This window comes from Odocoileus virginianus, chromosome 9 (assembly GCF_023699985.2).
Source record: "Odocoileus virginianus isolate 20LAN1187 ecotype Illinois chromosome 9, Ovbor_1.2, whole genome shotgun sequence".
Lineage (NCBI taxonomy): Eukaryota > Metazoa > Chordata > Mammalia > Artiodactyla > Cervidae > Odocoileus > Odocoileus virginianus.
In genome coordinates, this window is record NC_069682.1 from 35834583 (window position 1) to 35858051 (window position 23469).

The 23469-nt window shown below is 49.7% G+C and overlaps 1 protein-coding gene and 1 pseudogene across 3 annotated transcripts in view; one reads left to right on the forward strand and one right to left on the reverse strand.

Annotated features, from left to right (window-relative positions):
• SLC24A3 (solute carrier family 24 member 3) overlaps positions 1 to 23469 on the forward strand; it is a 421173-nt gene that overhangs the window by 78437 nt on the left and 319267 nt on the right. The window lies entirely within an intron of this gene.
• Positions 6287 to 6369, reverse strand: LOC139036876 (U4 spliceosomal RNA; annotated as a pseudogene).

Below are 23469 nucleotides of genomic sequence, written 5' to 3' on the forward strand. Positions count from 1 at the left end.
AAAAAGTAAAAAAACCAATCAATCAACCATAAAAATAAATCAAAATGAAAATGCTTGAAACCCCCTGGTCTGGGCTAACCCCTTATTCCAGAGTGTCCTGTCAGTGACTCTGACCTTGCCCTCCTAATCCCTTCCCCCTCAGCAGCCAGGCTGACCCAGAGCAGCTGAGGGCAGGATCTCAGGGCGCTGACTGCCTCTCCCTTCCACCCTCTGACCCTGACTGGGATGCTCTCAGGCCTGGGACGGCCTCTGGGAGCTTTGGGCTAGGATGTGGCCTGGGGAGGGCCTGACCTCTCTCCCCAGAGTCTCCTAGGCCTCAGACTTTTTAAACAGGCTCCCAGGACACAGCTGATGGTGTGGCGGAGGGCTGGGGGAAAGCATGTCTGAGTTGACCCGCTTATTGTGGCTCCCACCAACCAGCGCACACTCAAGAATCTGGGCAGTAAGCCTGTTACTTCTTCCACCTGGGTGCTCCCCACAGCAAGTGGGCTGATGGCCACCCTCCAGTTTGCCTCCCCTGGGATTGGCCTGGGCAGACAAGGTTTTCATCTTGGACAGTAAGGTTAAATGAGTCCACGTCTGGGTTATCACACTGGCGCTTCTGTGGTTCCTGATATAGTGTGAGACCATTAGTGTGACTGAAATGTCTATCATAGAACAATAAAATCCCTGAATTAAAGATTAGCTGCCCATTTTAGAAGCTGACTCAGAAAGAAGTGGACATGAACCCAGCTCAGTGGCTTGTCCATCTTAGCCAAGGCCTTGCTCCCTAGCCCGTGTCTACAGTGGGATGTCAGGGCTCCACCGATGGGTTTGGGGACACTGGGCCGAGGAACGGAAGAGAACAGGCTGCAACCCAGCAGGTCAGGCCACACTGGCAGAAGCATGGGACTGGGATCCAAGTCATGGAATAGGCACTTGGAGCACCCACCCTGCCTCAGAGTCATTGCAAGAACCAGAAGAGAAGGGATGTCCGTGTTTTATAATTGTAAAGTACTTCTGAGTGGAGTCAGGGATGTGGTCCAGGGTCCCACAGACCTGGAGAGGCATCCTGCTTTGACATCCATGGGCTGTGGGGCCCTGGGCCAGTCATTTAACCTCTCCAAGCCTCAGTTTCCTCCCCTGCAAAGTGGGGGTAACTCTGCACAACAGAAAGGGTTGCCATGGAGAGTCAACAAGATAAAGTGTGTGAAGAACTTGGTACAAGGGACTTACTTCCCTTGTGGTCCCGTGGCTAAGAGTTCATGCTCCCAATGCAAGGGGCCAAGGTTCAATTTCTGGTCAGGGACCAAGACCCCACATGCTGCAACTAAGACTTTGAATGCCACAACTTAAGATCCTGAATGCTACAATAAAAGATCCTATGCTCTGCAACTATGACCTGGCACAGCCAAAGAAATTCACAAATAAATATTAAAAAGCTTAGCACAAAGCACATATCCAGCTGTGACTTGATGCCCATTTCTGGAGCACCCACCGTATGCTCAGGGTTCCTGCACCCAAAGCCTCCTATATGCAGGAGGATATGGTTATCATTCATGCACTGGCTTGGGCATGACTTTACTTTCTAGGAGGAGAGTAAAGTCAGTCTGACTGTATTAATATTATAATAGCTATGTGGAAAGTAAAAATATTATTAATTTTCAAAGCATACATGTTGGGCACATGAACATCCTGTTAGCATCAGCCTCCATTTCCCAATGGATCTTTCTTGGGAAATGGGAATTTTACTTATGCTGCAATCTTAATTGACTGTCTTGGGAAAATCCATGAAAAGTCACCAACGATAGGGATTTAGGTCTTCACACTGCATGTGCAAGGTTGGGTGTGCAGAGTAGATGTCAGTGGGTGAAGGAAGGAGAAGTAAGGGGAGGTGAGAAGTGGGGAAGAAGCTGGACTTATTCTCTGCTCAGGTCTCTCCCGTTTTACCACGGTGGGTCTGCTCTTTGAACAAGTCTTTGATGAGTAGGTCCACTCATCCAGAAAGGCGTGATCCATGTCCCAAGGGCAACTGTCCTTCCATATTCCAGAAACAAAGTTTCCCTACAGTCTGTACCATTTAACCACACATAGGAGACCTATTAAGTTAAATTATAATTTCATACTGAGTCTAAAGGAAGGGAAGATGGAACACAGATGTACCCATCTCTCTGAGTGTCTTCATCATTGACCCAAGTTTGATGCAGAACATTGACCTCTCTGCAGGAATCACTGTGTGTTTGTAGCTCACCGAAGGATGTTTCCTTTAATGGGACCCAGGACAAAGAATGTGGTGCCCAGTGGATCTGCTTAGTGGTTTCCAAGGGCACACAATAATGAACCTAGAATTGCTGTCTTTTCAATGCCACAATATCATTGTTGTTACAATTTTGTATCTTCTTTCTCCCCAGTTAGTCTCAAGACTCTTGCTTTTAGGTACCTTTTCTCCTACTGCCACATTTTATTATGAAAATTTGCAAACATGCAGAGAAATTGAGTGAATTTTACAGCAAACACCCTCAGACTCAGCACCTAAGTTCTTTAATTTGCATTTCACACTACTGGCTTTATTGTGTTTATTCACCTCTCCACCCCTGTATCTATCCGTTAATCTATCTTATTCTTTTTTGGTGGATTTTGAAGTGATTTGAAGAAATAAATACACTCTATCTCCTATAGGTTTAGCATGTGTGTCATTAGCTAGACTTTATGATCTGTTTATCCGTCTTGGGTAACAAGATGTTTATCCAAGTGTTGGGTAACATTTATGCACAATGAAGTTTACAAGTCTTAAGTGTACCACCCATGAGTGGTACCTATGACCTATGGCTAGCTTCCATCACGATATGGGACATATCATCATTCCGGGAAGTTTCCTCATGTCCCTTTTCAGTAAACCTGCAGCCCAGCCCACCCCCACACAGTTACTCTTCTGATTTCTAAACCATAGATCCAAACCACACTAAACCATAGATTAGTTTGTACTTGTTCTAGGACCTTCTGTACACGAATCTTACACTATAGCTCTCTGATGTAAGACTTAGTCTGTAGCACACTGCTTTTGAGATTCATCCATGTTTCTGTGTATAAATGCATCCTGACTCTACATACACACTCACACATACACAAATGCATGTAGATTACACATATACATGTGACATGCTTTCCTTGTAAATGCGAACATGTTGGGTATATTTCTATCTAGGAAGTGCCTTGTAGATTTTACTCACTTTCCTTAGATACTTATTTTAGGTCCACTTTCAAAGAGACCTTTGTGATGTCTGTCAAATTAGCAAGCACTTTGGTTGGCCTGAGGAGGTTGGTCATAGACGGCCAGTTGCCCCTAATGAGCCCTGTTACTTCCCCTGAAGCAGAACCACAAACTGGATTCAGCAACCTTGTGGTTTTAAGAAGGGAAACGGGGGAAGGGGGAGCAGAGAGGAGGGGCGATCTCCCTTGTCTTTAAGGTGTTATTACTTCTGATGCAACACTGCACATTCAGTTATTCAATGATGACAAGAGGTGGAAAGAGGAGAGCTGTGAAGGTCCAGAAAATGGTCTGATTCATTGAGTCAGAGGCTCTGCTCCTTCTTCTGTGGAAGCTGCTTCTTGGGGGCTGGCATGGTATTCCTTTTCACTGGAGCTGGGCACACTCCTCTCACAAACAGCATCAGAGAGAGATGATGCACCTGCACTGGGAACTAGATACCTGGTTGGGGAAGGTCACCAGCCCCACTAAGGTTGAATGTGTGTATATGTGTATGTGTGTGTGTGTTAGGGTCTTTGGAAAGGATGAGAGCCTCATTGTCCACAGTAAGCTCTGTCCCAGCAGAACCCTTTGTTGTCCTGATCTTCATTCTTTGTGCTCCTTATTTCATTGTCAGTTCCTGACATACATGTTGACTGGGAGGAGGTCCTCTGAGATGCACACATGACTCTCCAGTGATGGCACACTCTTGGTGATCATCCATTGCTTGCTGTGACCATCAAGCACCTTGACTCAGTTCTGGCTCCCTTAGAAGCAGATGCTGAGGCAAAGGTTTGGATGCATGCAGTTTATATGGGAGATGAGCCCAAGAAACCTGTGGGAGCAGGGAGTAGAGAAGTGAGATAGGGGAGAGAGGGCATGTCCTGAACCAGTTATAGAGCGGGCACTAGGTTAGTGAGCTGGGATGGAGTATGGAAGACACCTGGATGCTCTCCCACAAGGGGGTGAGGGAGTTGAGGTATTGATGCACCAGCTCCTGTCACTCACTGGTTGAGGGCTGCTCCTGGGGCTGGTGATGCCCCTTGCACAGGTGGAGTAGCACCTATGGGTGGAGACAGCCCCAGGGGAATTGGGGAGCAGGTGCTGGTGGTTGGATGTTGGGCCTGTGAGCACCCAAGAGCTAAGGAGAGGGAAGGTGAGCAGAGCAGCAACAGCGATTGCTAAACACCTACTTCTCTATTCCCAAGGATGTGGTTTCATGTTGTTAAACAGGTTGGAAAGCTCATCGTGACCCAAGAAGAGTGCATAGCATCACTCGGCACTTCCTCTGTCTGTGTGTGGATTTGTCTTGCTTGGTGAAGCCCTTGGACTCACCTCATTTATTTTTACTGCATCAGAATTTGTGTTTGCACAAGTGCTGACTGCTCACTAGGCCCTCCTGCCACAAGCGGGAGCTTAGGTAGACTCAGCAGAGGAGGCCTTCTGGCCTGGCCACAGCAGAGGAGCCCTTCTGGCCGTGCCAAGAGTGGAGGGCTTTCAGGAAGACAGGAGACATCCCTCCTGTCCTCATTCATCTGACTGCCTGCATGCCTGTGCTGGCCTTCGGGGGACCTCAGCAGAGCTCAGGACATGTCAAAGTTGAGAAAAGGAGAAAACAAGGAGCCCTGCATAAGCTCCTTCTGCAAGAAAACAGAACCTTTGCCCACCAGGCAGATCCTCTCCTTTGCAGTCAACTAAAGTAAAAGAATTCTTTCTAGGAGCATTGTTGGGGCCTGAGGTCTAGAATGTATGTAAACTCAGGATCAAGATTGAATGTGAACCCTGAATCAGAATTGAGAAATGTGTATCCTTTGCTTTCTGGGATATGTGTTATTTCAGGGGCATTCACTGGATTTTCCAGCTTCAGAATCAAGCTAGAATATCCATATCCTCAGGTAACCAGTTCATCCCTCACTGGGCTCTGTCTGGTGTGAAATGGAATCTATATTTTACAGAAAATCATCTTTCAAGGTGGTTCAATATGTTTAAAGTGGGGAACCCTATGACCCTGGTATTCAGGTCCTCTGTGGTCTCATAGCTCTTAGAGCCCTCAAAGGTGAGACTTCCAAAAAAATACATCCCACTGAGTGATATTTTTCAGCCCAAAGCCTGATACAATGGGAAGTAACTCTCACCTGGAATTTGAGATGTTTGGATCCTCGAAGGCTAAGGGATGCTGTTTGTAGCCCCCGAGGAAGGCTGGTACCTTATGATGTCTTGAGATGTACCTACAGGTACTCTGATCTGTCTTTCAACATGAAATTTCTCTCGTTCTCTTCCACTTGAATATGACTGGCTTTCATGATTCACTTCTAACAGATGGACTGTGGCAGAAGCTCTGTGATCTCCAAAGCTGAGTCCTCTAAGGCAGTAGGGTTCCCCCAGCTCTTCCTCTTGGGATGGTGGCTACGGGAACCTGGCCACCCTGCTGGGAAGAAGCTCAGGTGTCACGGGGGCCATCGCCAAGGGCCTTGCTGACCATGGAGAGCCAGCATCGCCACCCAGACACCTGAGCAGAGACGCCCTCTAGACGATCCCAGCCCCAGCCACCATCAGATACAGCCACGTGAGGCCCCAAATGAGAGCGGCCTGAGTCCAGTCACCCCAGAACCAGGAGACAGACATGATAATACATGGTTGTTGCTGTTCAGAGCTGCCCATTTGGGCTGGTTTGTATGTAGCTGTAGTGACTGGCACACACATACACTCTTGGTCGTTCTGCTCAACAGCTTCTGGGGCTGGAGAGAATCTCTGCTACGGATCACTTCCTTCTTTTGTCTGGTGCAGTGACTTCCTTGGTGCGCCCCAGCATTGGTGTTTGGTGGGGACAGACAAGGACGGGCATGTTTCTTGGATCCAGTGTGGTAGCTAGAGGTGGCCTGAGGTTTCCAGCTGTTCTGACGCCAGCAGGTTGGGGCTGAGGGCCTCTTCTGAGTCCAGCTGCAGAGGAGGGGGTGGAGGGTGGAGAAGCTGTTTCTTTCCATCCAGTCGCGATCACAGTGGTTGTCTCCTCATTGTTCCTGAGTTCTGGGCTCTTGGACTGGCTCTACACACCTAACTGGCTTTTGGGAAAAGTTTTCAATTAGCAATAATCGCGCCTCGGAAAAACCTCATTGGCTACGATACTGCCACTGCGCAAAGCTCCTAATTGGCTTTTGTGTGGCCACGGTCTGGCCTTTGCCTGGGGCGTCACAGGCTGGAGGGTGCACAGCGATTCGGCTCCATGGCCCTGTCCTCGGCTCCGGGCCAGCAGAAGGCAGGTCCCTGGGCACCCAGCTGGGGGCTTCTCTCTCACGTCCCCTCTTCCCCGGCGCCCCTCTTGGTCCAGCCCAGGAATGGCTCCTCCTTGTCTTCACTGTCTTGGGGAAAAATGTGAAAATGCATGGGAGAGAACTGTGAATGTCCTGCTAAGGTGTTTCCATAGACAGAAAGTTCTTTTAAAGGGTTAGTGAGTGGTTACTGGGCTGGGCAGGAGTGGTATACTTACATGGCTGTTTTATCTTCTCTGAAAACCATAAATTAGAGTCACAAACCCTCAACACACCGAGACTCTTAAGAAATTGTGTGACCTAGCAGTCCATGTAAGTCCTGAGTTCCCTTTGTAGCACCACCAGAAAGTGGTCCTCTGTCCTGTCGCAGGATGTCCTCAGTGATGGGAGCTCACCCCTCACATCCTATGAGAGGCCTTTTTTTCCCCTCGCCCTCCGGGCTTATTGCAGTTGTCTTCTTCGTGCTGAACCAGAACGTCTTCCTTTTAGTCACTGTGAGTTCTGTAAAATAAATCTTATTCCTCTTCTGGCTGGTGTACCTGTAAGGTCAGCTGCCGGTCTTCTTTGTTTGCATTTCCTTCTCCAGTTTCTCAGCTGCCCCCCTCCCAGCCCTCCGCCCCTGTGTGACCCGAGTCCACCCCTCACTCTCCTGATTACTTTATGGACCAAACATTCCTCCTCAGCTCTTAAAAATGATGTTTGAATGACACATGGAGAAGTTGGACTTGATACAGTCATGTTCAGGTGTTAGATATGATTATTACTATTTCAGATGTAAACCCAGCTTTCCTGAGTTAGGATGGAAATCCATAGGTTTTTTTCCAGACACATGGTAAGGGGACCAGGCATTTTTTTTTCAGGGACAAGGTAAGGAGACCAGGCATTTGTTGGGTGTCTCCTTGGAGTCAGGGCTGAGCTAAGTGTGCCTGGGCTGAGACCTGCAGTATCTCCTTAATTTTCCTACCTTGCCTGTGAGTCAGGTGTCCCTGGGGCATCTGGGGTGGGGGGAGGTGGCAGAGCTGGAGTGAAAGCCTGGCCATGCCCAGATGCCCCTTCCAGCATCTCGCTCCTCCCTGTACTGAACTCCAGCCAGGAGCATAGTGTTGACGCATCATTTCCACCAGTGCTGGTCCTTGCCTGCGGGTGATGAACCCTGCATGGGCAGGAGCAGGGCTGTCAATTCACGGTCATATCCCCAGGGTTTGAATTATTCCCTGCATGCCCCAAATACCTGTTGACGTTCATTCTTTGTTGAACAAATGATTGATTGAATGAATGACTCCTTAGAACTTCTCTGTGACAGTTGTTGTTTTTCACGTTTTATCTTGAGAGAACAAAAGCCTCAAAACTATAAGGGAAAATACAACAGATTCCAATGTATTTGCTCTGGGAATTAATAAATGATAGCATTCTTTAAATGTTGGAAGAAACATTGGAAGAAAAGCAGTAACAAACCTAGACAGGTTATTAAAAAGCAGAGACATTACTTTGCCTACAAAGGTCCGTCTAGTCAAAGCTATGGTTTTTCCAGTAGTCATGTATGGATGTGAGAGCTGGACAATAAAAAAGGCTGATTGCTGAAGAATTGGTGCTTTTGAACTGTGGTGTTGGAGAAGACTCTTGAGAGTCCCTTGGGCAGCAAGGAGATCAAACCAGTCAATCCTAAGGGAAATCAACCCTGAATATTCACTGGAAGGACTGATGCTGAAGCTGAAGCTCCAAAACTTTGGCCACCTGATGCGGAGAACTAACTCATTGGAAAAGACCCTGATGCTAGGAAAGATTGAAGGCAGGAAGAGAAGGAGATGAAAGAGGATGAGACGATTGGATTGCATCACTTGATGGACTTGAGTTTGAGCAAGCTCTGGGAGTTGGTGATGGACAGGGAAGCCTGGCATGCTGCAGGCTATGGGGTTGCAAAGAGTCAGACCTGACTGAATGACTGACCAACAATATTCTTTATTTGCTTCTAGTCTCTTTTCAGTTATTAGAAATACAACAGTTGTAGTCCAGATGGACATTCCCTTTATTTACCTCCTCTGATTTTCCAGGTTCAGAAGCACCATCAGCCTTATTTTCATGGTGGTTGACCTGTGTTTAAGTTTTTTGTCTCCTGTATTTGTATGCATGAGCAATAAGTAGTATGGTTTGGTGTGCTTTCAAATTTATGTAAACATTATTCTACTAGACTGATGTTCTGTGATGGTATGTGCAAAATCATTCATTTGAATTGCTCTCTTGTTTTCTGTCATATGACTTTGTTGCCACTTATTTGTCCATTCCCAGGAATACATATGTGCCTGTTTTCTGTTCCCTGCCATGGGGTGATTCCTACTCTTCTCACCCTAAGTTTTCAGGTAAGGGACCTTAGAGCCAGCAGTTAGAGGACCCATCTAAGGTGTCACAGTTTTAACAGGTGCTTGAAGCAGAGAATGAACCAGACTTGTCCTCTGTCTCAGGCATTGGCTGTCTTAACACCTGCCACCTCTAACAGCTTCCTGAAGTTGTCTCCCTTCAGGAAAGGACATGATAAAGGTGAAGGAATTGGAGGAAAAGCTCCAGGGAAGAAATGACCAATTTTAGAGAAGAATGTAAACGTTTGATGCCCACTGAGGTCAACCCATATGTCTCATGGCAGAGAACAGACCTACATGAGGTAGGAGTGTCGCCCCCCAACTCAGGGTCTTATATGTGCCCTCCAGGGTGGCTTGCTGGGCAGACAAGATAAGGGTTATCACCACCTTGAAGCTGACCCACATTTCACAAAAGCAGCAAGAAGCCCTGGTGAGTTTATCTCTCAGCTTAGAGAATCCCTGAGGGATGGGACCCCTCTCGTCTTGGGTGATCCCATGCATTTTTCCATTTCAACGGAACATAGTGTCACCATCAAGCAGATTTTGAAACCAGTTAACTTAGAGACTAATTACTTCCCTCTTCATTTCTCTTTAAAAATGAAGACTTTGAAAACATCAAGTTTTACAAATTTACCAAAAGACAGTTGAGTTTCTGAGGCAATGATGACCTCCTTTTTCCTCCTGGAGGATGGCACCACTGCCTTGAAACCACCTGGCTCTGTTACTGGCTTGAGAGAGGCCCTTGGGCCAGTTTCGTCACTTCCCAGAGGAGTTTCCATTTCCTTGTCTTTCAGAGCAGATGCTGTTGATAAGCACTTCCCTGCCAGACCACGTGGATTGGGAATGGTGAGCCTCAGGACTATTCACACTCTCTGGGGCACCTCCAAGATCTTCTGTCTCATTTTTATTCATCATTTGATGTGTGTTTTTATAAAGAGGGTCTAAGCTTTGGCCCCAGAAGCCCTGGAAGTGCCTCCTTGCACATAAGGTTATTGTCAAGATGCTGTTGCATAATTAGTGCATAGAAATTGTGAGCCGTTGTTGGGATAATTACTTAATGAATAACATTTGCCCTGAGTGTAACCCCATGCCTGGAGCCCAGGTAGGGGCCCAATTAGTGGCAGCTTTCGTTCCTCTGTTCTCCAGTTCTGCAGAGTTCAACTTTCCTAGGATCTCCATCTTCCAGGACCATGTGGGAAGGATCAGAGGTACCTGTCCTCCTTCTCAGGCCACTGCAGCAGATTCTTTGTGATAGAACAGTTGAGAATCCTTCCATTCCTAGGTCTCCACCTGTTTGGTCTCTTCTTTCCCCATCCCCTAGCTCACCTGCAGGGTCTAGGGGGAGACAAGTGGTCTGCTAGACAGGGACACCGGGAGGCTAAGTGTCATCATCTGTGCTTTCTCTCTCTCTTATTTTTATAGATGTATGGTTGATTCACCATGCTGTTAACTCTTGTTACACAGCAAAGTGATTCAGTTACACATATGTATACATTTTTTTTAATATTCTTTTCTGTTATGGTTTATCACAGGATTTTTGGAGGCTAATTGCTTTACAGTGTTGAGTTCGTTTTTTTCTCTTCTTAAAAGACCGCGAATCTGGAAATCTCGCAACTAAAAGCTAATGGCAAAACATTTTACAGGAAAAAAAAATAAAGTTTCTGAGAGAGTGCCAGTTACCCAGCAAAAGCTGAAAAAGAGTTTCTTTGGGGAGGACAGGATTGTGGAGGAGGGTCCAGGAGTAATGAGAAGTTGATTCTGGGGCATCCTTGGGGCCTTGGCTTCTTAGCGAATCCACGCCTTGCAAACTTGGACCAGGATCTTTGGGCCTGGACTGAATTTGAAGACCTGATGAGTTATTTTTCTCTTTCCTTTTTGAATGCAGTGTGACAGTTGTGTTTCTAAATTTAACTCTTCCTGTTTTGGCTGCTTGCGATATTTGTTCATGGAAGACCCGTGTGGGATGAGAGCAGCTCTCAACGGAGGATCAACACTGCCAGGAGCTGTCACATCCCTGGGGCAGGAAGGAAAAATATATATATTCTTACCCCCCGCCCCACACACCAGGGTTAGTTACTCAGACTTCCCAGTGGACCCCTTTTCTTAGGATCTCCTGAATGGTGTCTCTTTCAGGAGGAAATGTGAAGGATGGTTGTACCTTCTGTGTAATTCTGAAATGATGAGGAAACATAGAACCTCAGTGAACAAGATAACTTGTTTGCCAAGAGCCTTGCAGTAGAATAGTCACCCCAGGAAGCTCCCCGAGGGCAGGCCTTCTTCTGGCATTTCCTGCACCTTCTCCAGGCCTGGGCACAGAGTGGGTTTGGGTTAGATGTTTGGGGGATGGGTGGATGGACAGCATGCCTGTCTTTGGAGGACATGAGAGCCCTACGTCAATGATGGTTCCCAGATGGGCTGGGTCAGCTCTGTGGATGAGGGCGGGCCTTCCGCCGTGTGTCCTCCTGCTCCCAGACTCATAGAGCTAATTAAAATAAAACAAATAGTAACACTTGCCTGAAAAATAGGTACCGCCTGGAACATATTAAAAATGATTTCCATTTTCCAGCAATCTGGCCTAGTTTGTAAAACAAACCTGGGGGAGGGGCTTCCCTGAGCCACCAAACTTAGAAAACAGGCTCGTTCTTGGCGAGACTGGACAGTTTCACATCAAAACCTCTGAGAGCTGCAGGAAATAACCTGCTTAAGGTCATTTAAGCCCACATTTCCCAAAACAGTTGGGCAGCAGAACCCCTTTCTGGTAATTTTGGTTAACTTCCTTGGAGTCCAGAATTCCAAGGGAAAAAGCACCTGGGGAAATCCCATCCAGGTGAATGTGAATTATGTTGCCAGTTGTGCTTTTCTGTTTCAGACTTACAGTTCCAACTATTTTCAAAGCCAAAGTCAGGTTGTGGTCCTCTGAAAAGTCTCATTCTGGGAAACTGATTAAAATTGACAGGGGTGCGGGTCTTGAGTGCCCAGGGATCCTCTGAACCAAATAAACATCTGTTCTGACCAAGTGGATGCTGGGTTGCTTTTGGTGTGTGCATGCTCAGTCATGTCCAACTCTTTGGAACCCCCATGGACTGTAGCCCATCAGGCTCCTCTCTGTCCATGGGATTCTCCAGGCAAGAATGCTGGAGCAGGTTGCCATGTTCTCCTCCAGGGGATCTTCCCAACTCAGGGGTTGAACAAATGTCTCCTATGGCACCCGCATACTACTGAGTCATGTGGTTAACTTATCCTAATTCAGCACGAGAATATTTGCATTTTTCTTGTTCCTGATTTTCATGGAAACAAAGAAATTTTGAAAGTGAAATGTTATCATTTTTGTTTGTCATTATTGACCCCTAATATCTACATGACGTAGACCTCCCTCCATAGAGGTATAAAAGAGGGACCTTGGGAAACAGACAGGGGCTTCCCAGGTGGATGAGTGCCTGGTCAGTTTTCTTCCTTTCAAACTGGCTGTGGCTTAAATTGTGGATGGAGCATGTTAAGCATATTTTCCTTGCACGCTGTGAGATTTCCTGATGGACAAATAAAGAAGGTCGAAAGGAGGAGGTCTCTTTGAGGCGTGTTGGCCAACCTGATGTTACCACGTTGTTGACTTTTTGTTTCTTCAGTTCCATGGGCTTTAAGTGTTGCCCCAGTCACCCTTGCAAAAAGAAAGCTCCTCCTCTGAGGGGCTGTGGCTTTGTTTGAAATTGCCGAAGGCTAAAGACACACTTGGAGTTCAGCTTTGCAGTCTCTCGACCACCAGCGAGAGGAGGTGACATCTATGGTTTCTTCCAAAAGCAGATGTTGAAGCCCCAATTGGCTGAGGGCTTGTCAGTATAGATTTTTCCCTACAAACCTTTGTGGAGCTAGTTTTTTATTAAAATGTCTGAAATCATCTGTGCCTTTTGGAATATGGAGTGGAAAAATACGAGACCGGGCTACAACACGCTCTTGATTTCATTGTGAAGGTGCCCATGTCATGACCTAAGTTTTTCAAGCCTTTAACATCTAGAAATGCAACAAATGTCTATTAGATACAGTGAATGAACTAAATGAAACATTCCCTCAAACCCCAGACCATTTAAAAAAAGGTGATAAACATTTGATTGATATCCTTCTAAAGTAAACTCCATGCATGCTTGCCTTCTGAGACCCAATGCACTGAACCTAGGTTGAACTTTCTCCTGATAAACTGGGACCCTCCTTTTGTTGAGGAAAGAACATAAACTTTGGTAGTTTTGTTGTTCAGTCACTAAGTCGTGTCCAGCTCTTTGCAACTCTGTGGACTGCAGCATGCCAGGCTCCTCTGTCATCCACTGTCTCCTGCAATTTGCTCAAATTCATGTCCTATGCAGCATTGTTCTTTAAGGCATTGGACTTTACTTTCACCACCAAACACATCCACAACTGAGCATCATTTCTACTTTGACCCAGCTGCTTCATTCTTTCTGGAGCTATTAGTAATTGCCTGCCACTCTTCCCCAGTAGTATATTGAACACCTTCCAACTTGGGGGCTCACATTCCAGTGGCGTATCTTTTTGCCTATTCATACTGTTCATGGACTTCTTCTGGCAAGAATACTGGAGTGGTTTGCCCTTTTCTCCTCCAGTGACTTAAAATCCGGACACCTCCGTTTTCTAGCTCCAAAACTCGATTGGATTTCCTAATCTCAGAGACTGTCGGCTGTTTCATCTGTCTGGTGAAGGGTCTGAGCCTGTCCAAGCCAGTGATGGTGTTGCTAGTATATTAATGCAAATGAAGGGCCTCACCAGGTGACTGGCACACTCTCTAGTCTTTTTCTTCTCAAAATGAAGCCCAAGGATCAACAGCAGCTTCAGCATCTCCTGGGAGTCAGTTTGAAATACAGAGTCTCACACCCAGCTGGGCCCTCTGACTAAGGGTCGCCAGGTGATTCTGTGTGCATCAGAGCCTGAGAAGCGCGGGCCCAAAGCTCCCATCTCCTACTTGGGAGAGAAAGCTCTGAGCCAACTTTAGGGAATCAAGGGGCTTTCTGGAAGGGGGCAGGGTCCTCAACCTCCTGAGAAGTGGCCCACCAAAGGAGTGTGGAAACTGGCTCTGGATTCTTCTCCATGTAGGCAGGCTAACTTGAAATGGCCCTTTCTTGTTTATGTACCTGCCGCTCCCAAGCAGATGGAGGGTCATCGTTTGGGGGTGTAGGGACAGGGACACCTCTCCCCGTAGGAGAGCTGGGCTTCCCGCCTGTGTCCTGGGCACCCTCAGCTCTGGGAAGATCCAGGTCATCCACCAGGTTGGAGTGGGGGCGCAGAGTGTCACCCTCTTGCCGCTACAGCGTCTATCCTCCCTGAGTCCTGATCCTGCACAGTGGGAGAGCCCAGCAGGTCATGATGGCCTGAAGCAGAGCCAAGTTCAATGCCAGAGGTGGACCCTGGGGATGGACCTGGCCTGCTTGGTCCTGGGGAGCTGGTTCCACCCCTGGTCACCTTATCCAGGAGGCTCGGCATCTAACCAATGATTTTCAGTTTCTTGAACAGATGGGCCCTTGCCTTCACACTGCCCCTTCTAACATCATTCCAGGGGTCGCATGTGATGGTCAGAATACAGAGGTGTTGGCCTAGCTGGGGGCTCATCGGCCACCAGGGGCTTAGGTCCACCTGGACCTGCTGAATCTGAACATGAGTCTCACATGATCCCGACGATTCCTGAGCACAGGAGAGTTCCACGGGCATCCCGCTGGTGTATGCTCGGCAGACATTCTGTCTTCCTTTGTTAACCATTGTGTAGCAAATAAAAACCAAGAAGGCTTTGTGTGAGAGCTTGAGGAACGAAGTTCCTCAATTCTGGGCCAGGAATTTCGTGCACCAACTCCTCCCTGCCGGGTCCCAGCTGGGCTGCTCCAGGGCTGACCCTGGTCACCAGGGGAGGAACCAGGCTATTCTGGTCACTTGTTCCTCCCACACGGCTGCTGCATAGAGCTGTCGCCTGTGTTGCAATCTTGGGGCCGCAGGAGCGTAAACAGAGCGTGATGGCGCAGTCCACGTGTTACATAACCGCCCTGGAGGCCTGCTTTCCAGATGTGTGGATGACTGCCCCTGCCCCTCGCGCTACCTGTGTCTTTAGCCAGATTCTGCTTCTCTAGGGGAAAGACAAAGGCCAGCTCCCAGGATGGCCAGGGGGGCTTTAAATCTTCAGGGAAAATGCCTTTCTAAAACTCATTCTAAGTTGTGTTTATTTGCTTTCCTGGAGTCTCTCAAATTTTTTTCTGTTTTCCCTTTCGTCTTTCCTTCGTCAAGAAGCACATTTTAGGGCCATTGGAGCCTCGGTTTTGGGTGCTCACATGCTCGTGTGAATTTGAGTTCAGATCCTGGAGGACTTTGGACGTGAACCGAAACCCATGTTCAGGGGCCCAGGGCCGGAGGAGAACCAGCCTTGTGTTGGGCAGCTTTTGACCACAGAGTCCAGCAGTGATTTCTTGCCAGGCAGCGAATCCTTCCAGGACCACAGACAGGAAATGAGGACAAGGAGCTAACACACACACAGACCCTCCTCCCTGACTCTGGGGCAGACGGGCTGGTCTCCTGGTGGGGGTGGGGGGTTGGGCCCACAGGCCTTACTCCCTGAAGGTGGGGCAGGACATCTGACCACTTCCCTGCAGAGTGATGACTCCTCTGCTGAAGGCATGTGCCTGCCTAGCAGGCTCAGCAGAGGGTCAGGATGATGGCAGGGGCAGGGGAAGAAAGGCTTCCAGGAGGAGGCTTCTTTGAATTGACAAGCATCACCCCTGGGAAGACGATGGCATGCATCCTCGAAGGTGGTCAGGGGGACTAGAGTGGCCTCTTTTGCTTTAGCGACAGCACATAGCTCCCTTCTCGCTGCCCTGGTCAACACAGAACTCATCTTGCAGCATGTCTTTCAAGAGGATGACTCCAAAGAAAGGCGGTTATAGTTGCCCAGGGTAGCCCTTAGCCCATCTGAGGGCATGGCTGCCAGGCCCTGTCTGTGGCATGAGGACTTTTTTTTCTGATTCTTTCATATGTCGTGACTAATGAGTACTTTTGCATCCACTTCCTTCTCATGGTCAAATTCACTTTTCAAATACTGGAATAGCAAATGGACATGAGCCTATAAGAACAGTAAATTCAGGGTAGTGTACTGTCAGGCTGGAAAGTCGCCCTGTGAACCAGAGCACTTGATTACTTTATGAAGGTGACAAGGTTATTTGTAAGTGGTGATGGAGGTGGCCTTAGTTAAGTTGCAGTGTTGGAGGAGTACTCAGGAGGCTGAGACCCAGGGCTCCTTTTTCCCTTCAGCCAAGGGCTCCCCTCCTCCCCCTGATGTGTGCGCGGGATGTTGGCTGACTCCCGGCGAGTGGGCCGGTGGAGAGGAAGGCATTCCAGGAATCCATCCAAAGGTCCAGTTATATGGAAGCCTAAGACAGGTCATGTATATATAGCTTTATATTTCTATCTTTGGCTCTTTTAAGTTAGAAGAGTCATTTAAGAACACACACTTAGCCTAGAAAGTCCAAACAGTATGGAATCCTGTGGAGTAAAAGTTAAATTCCTTTTCATGCACCTGTTACCTCCTCCCCGTGAGCTCCAGGGAGACAGTCATTGCAAACAGGACAGTGACAGGGTGGGTCCTTCAGGATCTCTTTCTGTTCATTTACAAGTGCACACAGAGAGATGATTGAAACATAGGTAGGAACGTTTCACACTTTATTTGGCTATTTGCTGAACTGCTACCCCCGATGGGTTTTGTTTTCTTTCGTTTTCTGCTCAGCTATTTGTCCAGACCGCATGTGACAGGGAAGGGCCTGGGCGAGGTGGTGGTTTTATTTCAGCCATTAATGTGAACAAGGAGATGTCACAAGCTTATAGCATCACTCAGCATCTCAGAGCCCCACAGGCCACCCTCCGAGCAGGATGGCAGTCAGAGCCTCCCCAGGAAGATCTGGGGGGAGGCTGGTGCCCCCCTCACCGGTCTGCCCTGGGGCTCTACACCAGCATGGCCCCGAATGGGCCCCAGGAACCCGAGCGAGTCTGGAATGCAGCCCCGTCCTGGGTCAGGGCCCGTCTCAACTCCGAGGCCCGGAATTGCCTCTCTGAGGCCTTTCTTTTCTCAGCTGACTTGACAAGTCAGAGGTTGAGGCTGAACTGAGAGTCTGAGGCGTGTGGTGTTCCAGCTCCTGCATCCAGTTGGACACGTAGCACCATCTGCCCTCAGAGTCAGTCCTGGGGTTTCGAGCGGCTCTTGAACGTGAACCTTTCCTTCTGCCCTTTCCCAGCTGGTGGCAGGGAGGTGTCTCAGTGACAAGTTTAATCCCCCTGGGGCTTTACAAACTTGCTGGGTGACCTCCCTGCACCTCGCTGGGAGGGTCTACGTTGCAGAGGGTGAGCAGAAGAGAGGGCGGTGCTGGACACGTGGGCTGAGGATAGAAGTTCAGGTATCGGGATGCGCGGGGAGGAAACCCCTTCATGTGCGCACTTCCTGATGACGGGCTCGAACCCGTCACCCTGTGCATTCATCCGTTATCCAGCTCAGCTTTCTATGGGGTTGGCCAAAAAGTTTGCTTGGCTTTTTCTGTAAGATGTTATGCAGAGGGCCTTCCCTGGTGGCTCAGTGGTAAAGAATCTGCCTGCCAATGCAGGAGATACCTGTTCGATCCCTGGTCTGGGAAGATTCCACACAGCAACTAAATAAGCCTGTGAGTCACAACTACTGAGCCTGTGCTCCAGAGATGGGGAGCCGCAACTGCTGAGTCCACGAGCCGCAAATACTGAAGCCCAATCACCCTAGAGCCCATGCTCTGTAACCAGAGAAGCCACCCCAGTGAGAGGCCTTCGCACCACAACTAGAGAAAAACCTGTGCAGCAACCAAGACCTAGTACAGCCAAAAATAAATATGTAAATAAAATTATTTAAAAAAAAAATAAGATGGAAAAAAGCCTGAACAAAATTTCTGAACAACCCAGTACAACCAGGCACTGTTGAAGGATGACGGAAGTTTTTGACCTGTAAACTCTCTGCCCCGAGTTTTACTCTGGTTTCTTGTAGGGTCAAAGGTCCCAGGGCTGCAGACAGACAGTCTTCCTTCCAGGGCCAGTGTTTTCCAAGGAGGCAGGAAGGGAGCCTGGGCCTGTCCTTAAGCACCTCCCCCCACTGTTCTGGACACTTGAGTGTCCTTTCTCAGTGAGGTCTTCCTTGTCTGCAGGTTGGAGAGAGTGACTGTGGTGGGTTGTTGGCCAAGTAAGCCGCCCAGTTCTCCCACCTCCAGGCATGCTGCCCGTCCCATGGGCTCCAGGATGAGCGCCAGCCAAGGCTTGTCCTAACATAGCCCAGCATTTCCCAGGCTGTGGCCTGTCGATGTGTCTGGACACAGGCAGAAGGCCACGTCAGACATGAGTTACGCATGGTGTCTGCCCTGTGCAGAAGGACATTCATTTCTTAGAACACTAACTACGCTTTTCAGCATAAAGCTGAAGCTCCAAAACTTCGGCCACCTGATGCAAAGAGCCGGCTTATTAGAAAAGACCCTGATGCTGGGAAAGATTGAGGACAGGAAGAGAAGGGGACGACAGAGGACGAAATGGTTGGATGGCATCACCGACTCAATAGATATGAGTTTGAGCAAACTCCGGGAGATGGTGAAAGACAGGGAAGCCTGGCATGCTGCAGTCCATGGGGTCACAAAGAGTTAAAGGCAATAGAGCTGCTGAACAAGCAATGTGGGAAAAAGTGCTAAAGGAGAAATTTGCTTTGATTTTATGGGTTGTGGGGCCAAGCAGGCTGGCGGTCAAGACACCTGCTTTTGTGGTACCTACATCCTGTCCCGGCTGGAGGAGAGCACCTGGGTTGGTTTTTGTCTTTTTGCAAAGATAAGGTCCTTTGCGTCTCTGTGCTCAAACCTGCTCACCACACACCCATATCTGTTTCCTGTACTTTCACTTGTGAAAGGTTGGTGTCCAGTAGGCCTGTTTCCCCCTCTTTTATACCAGACTGGACATGTTTTAAGTGAGAAATGGAAAGCGGGCTCTGGGCAGCCCTGGTAGGGGCCCCAGTGCTGCTTTTCCAGGGGGTGATGCTCTGAGGACCAGTTGCTGGGAGTGGGGTAAGCATCAGACACTCCCACTCAGGGGCATGGTGGGAGGGTGCGTTGGAGGGACTTTCCACCCTGCACCAAGTGGGAGTTAGTGAAATGTGGTTGGAAGAGGTGGGGTCATGGGCCCACCCCATGTAGTTTGTTGAATGGCTGGGGCCAGATCCTTGACCCGGCAGGGCTGAGGCCTCCCCTGCCTCCCGGCTGTCATCAGGACAGGATCTCATGGGAGGGGCCCGGTGCTCACAATTTTATCAAGAACACAGACGCTGGTGATGTTTATGTCTGTGTGGACCCAGTGGCTCTGCAGGAGGGTGAGTGGGTAATCACAGCACAACAAGAATCCACAGTCCTCGTGTTCACTGTGCTCACAGCACTGGTGTCAAGGTTGCAGCTCCTGCCCACTAGCAATGCAGCTGGAGAGGGAGAGGTGAGAGAGAGGCTCAGGAGCAGCCAGAGGCGGTAAGCAGGTCCCCCGAGATTACCCGGGCCAAGGAAGGGAGGCTGGAGCTGCCTTGGAGGTGTCGGGGGGCTGGACAACACGAGCGTCTGGTCTCTCGCGAGCGAGGACCGTGGTCCGTTTGACAGGGCAGGGGTTCCCTGTGTCATCTGAGCTACAGTTCATAAATCACTCAGATGAAAAATCCAATCTTGAGAATGTCCAGCAGGACATTCAGGACCTCTGGGATTAAGTCACATAGCCGGGAGCTGTAAATCAGCCAGAAGCGAAGTCACCCCGACTCACAGGAGGGGATGTAACCCCACCTGACGTGGGCCTTGCAGAGGAGACGGTGGGGACGACCTCAGGCTGTCAGGGCTCCTGGCTCTGTTAGCATCGCTTTGAAATGTGGACTTTCCTGGATCCTCCAGGGCTGGTCGGACACCTCCTGCGTGGTGAACAGAGTTGCCTTGTTCTGTCTCAGTGATGCTTGTATTTCTCCTCCGCTCCCACGGTGACTCCTCCCTGACCTGTTGCGTTTACAGTAAAGAGGCAAAAGGGAAAAGGGGTCTTCAGGGCTGATCAACCCTGCCAGGCCACCGCCCTCCCTACCCTGACCCAAGTGGTAGGAGAGACCTGGGTGCCCTATCTGAGCCACACCGGAGGCCTGCCCGCAGCACCTCACTCCTGCAGCCAAGGGGCTGCCTCTCCTCCCTGAGTCACCATGATGGGTTCATGCCCTTGTTGGGGAGGTCTTTTTGCCTTCCCCTCTTGTCAGGGACATAGGATTGCTTTGCTGAGGGTGTGGTGTTTACAGGAGGAGCTTCTCAGGTGGCTCTAGTGGTGAAGAACCCGCCTGCTAATACAGGAGACATAAGAGAAACAGGTTCGACCCCTGGGTCAGAAAGACGCTCTGCAGGAGGGCATGGCAACCCACTCCAGTATTCCTGCTTGGAGAATCCATGGACAGAGGAGCCTGGTGGACTGCATTCCATGGGGTTGCACAGAGTCGGACACGACTGAATGACTTAGCATGCATGAATGCTGTTTGTAGAACACCTCTCTTCTTTACATTCCCGGGATCTCAGGCAGCTTGGTGGGGGTGTTCAGAGCTGCTCTGGGTTTCAGGGAGCAGGGGTTGCCTGGGTCCTGCCTCTGGCTCTGTCCCTTATCCATTCCGGGCACCTGGCCCCACCCCACCCATTTGCTTCTGCCTTCTTTCCCTGGAGTTGGAGCCCGCTTTGCTTCCCTAGTGACGGGCTGGAATGTCAGAGTCTGCGACCCTGGAGCACCTCTTGCCCAGGGTCATGCCTGCACCGCCTTTGGGGGCTGCCCAGCAGCTCATCTGTCGAGGACACGGCTCTGCTGGCCACCTTAGGGGGAGAGGCCGGCGGTGAGGCTCACGGGGTGATGGGCGGTTGTGCCAGCAGGGCCCCTTCCTGGCCACTTGCAGGGTTGGAGGCCACCGCGAGGGGAGAGAATACCTTGTCTCCAGAAGTGTTAGTCGCTCAGTCATGTCTGACTCTTTGTGACCCCATGGACTGTAGCCCAACAGGCTCCTCTGTCCATGGAATTCTCCAGGCCAGGATACTGGAGTGGGTTGCCATTTCCGTTTTCCAGGGCATCTTCCCAACCCACGGATCGAACCCAAGTCTCCCGCCTTGCAGGCGAACTCCTTACCATCTCAGTCACCAGGGAAGCTTTCAGGGTGGTTTCTTTCCCCTTCTAGAGGCAGCCATGTGCTGGCATACTGACCTTCCCTCTGTGTCCAGCTGTGTCCAGACCTCAGGGGGCAGCCACACAGAGTCCTGGTCTGGAGATGTGGGTGTCCTTACAGCTATCCCAGCCCCCACTCCCAATTTGCTGTTGAGGTAGTCTTCCTTCCTCTACCCGGCATAGACCTACCAGCTGGTTTCAGGTTTGACCACAACACAGCTCAAGGACCCTGGGTTCCACTGTGTTGCAAGCTCGTGGTGGAGACACTGGGAGGGACAGAATAGCTTCATTATTCACTCTGTGTGTGTGTGTGTGTGTGTGTGTGTTGTATTGCTAACATGTCTCAAGTCAGCATTTCCCAGCAAAACCACCTGGCAAGGCAATCAGGGCCTCAGGCTCAGCGCCTCCTGGGACCTGCTTCTGGAACCTGTTCCTGAGACACGGGTGTGTCTCTAAGGCAGGTGTGGCCTCAGCAGGTCCTTCCACCTCCCTGCCCCCAGCAAACCTGCCCCATCGCAGGTGCTCGCCTGCATCTGTGGATGCCCTGTATGCACCGTAGGAAGTGCTGGGATGTGATGCAGAACAAAGTAGATTCTTGCCCTGGAAGAACTAGGAGGCCAGAGTGGGGTTTAAAATACTCAACAGTGACAAAGCGCAGCTCTGACAGGTCAGGACTGGCCGCTGAGTTGAATGGAGCCAGAGCCCTGTTCTTATCCTTTGGATCGTGGGGACATGGGGGTGCGGTGCTGGGGGTGCTGAGGGGACTCAGGGAGGCACGGGGGGGTGCTGGAGGAGTTTCAGGGAGCAATTATCTACCGGGTGGTACCGAGTGTTTTGATACGTTCACAGTAGGTACGTGGATTCATACTGCGTGTTCAGCCACTTGTGCCCACTTGATGGTGGGTTATCGGTCCTTCCAACTTAAGGGTTGGTGCACCAGGCTCACCAAAGCCATCGGCTCTTCCTATGCTTAGGGCAGGGTGTATCAGTGGGGAATCCCAGAACGTCGTTGCACAGACTCCCAAGTAGGCTCATTCTCCTGGGCCTGCCTCGCTCCTGGACAGCATCAGGGATGGATTGGGAAAGCAGGGTCCACCCAGCTTGCTCACCTGTAATTACATTCACTTAAACCTGTCGGCATGTCAAAGCTGCATCTGGAGCCAAATGTGTCTAAAGGCAAGCTGGCCCAGGCATTGCCGACGGCCCAGCCTGTGTTGCAGCCGGTTCTTGCCTTTGTCGAGTCCTGTCCGGTGCAGGCAGGTCAAGTTGCAGAGGTGTTGCATATGTGTGTTTTGCGTTCCAGTCAAAACATGGTGATGTACCAACATCACAGGGGCCATATTATGAAATTAACACGGGGGGTGCCTGCGTGGAGCTTCGAAGATTATTTCCACCTCATTTGAGAGACTGTTACAGAATCGCTGCTGTGAAGCTCCTGGGTTGGGACATCTGCTCATTTTTCTGGGAGGCATGCTGTCCCTCATTTGGCTCATACTGTGGCCCTTCCGCCTGGAGTGAGCTGCTCTTATGGATGCTGAGCATTTCTGGCTCTCTCTGTGTCTGTGTGTGTGATCTCTCTCTGTCTCTACACAAGTGTGTGTGTTTCCTTGTGTGTTTTCCAGCCCCGCCAAGCAGTTCTCCAGTTCTAAGTGGACACCGCCTGGGTGTCCTGCAGATCTGATCCGATCCTCACACTGTCCACCTGGACACAGCGCAGAGCCCACAGGTCACGGGCTCAGTCCATGAGGCTGCCCCCACTTCAGACAGAGGTCACAGGTCCTGGGTGTCACCTGTGCTTCTGACCCACTGGCTATAAATTGGAGCTTTCCACAGCCTCCTCCTTGGTTCAGTTAATTTCATAATTTGGCTTATGAAACCCAAGAGATATTTACTTACGTTTCCCTGTTTATTTTAAAGGTTATTATATGCATGAATTATATCTCAGTAAAAAAAAAAAAAAAGTGGGGAAAGGGTATTGTAAAAGGATACAGACACATCCAGATGAAGAGGTACACAGGGGGAGGTCCTGCCCAGAAGCTCTGTCCCCATAGGACTGGGGTGCACTACCTGCCCAGCACATGGACATGTTTACCAACCTGGAAGCTCATCAACTCAACTTGCTGAAGAATTTTGATAGAACTTAATCTGCAGACCTCGCCCTCCCCTTCCCTGAGGTTGGTGGGTGGAATTAAAAGTTCTAGCTCTCTAATCACTGGGTCTTTCTTATGAGTAACACCAGCCGGAGGCTCTCCGGGAACCCCACCTGAGCTCCAAAGGGGCTCCTTAAGAGTAAGAAAACCACTCCCATCACTCAAGAAATTCCAAGAGTTTTAGGAGCGTTTTGCCAGTACAGGGTCCAGGACCAAATGTTGAACATACATTATTATTA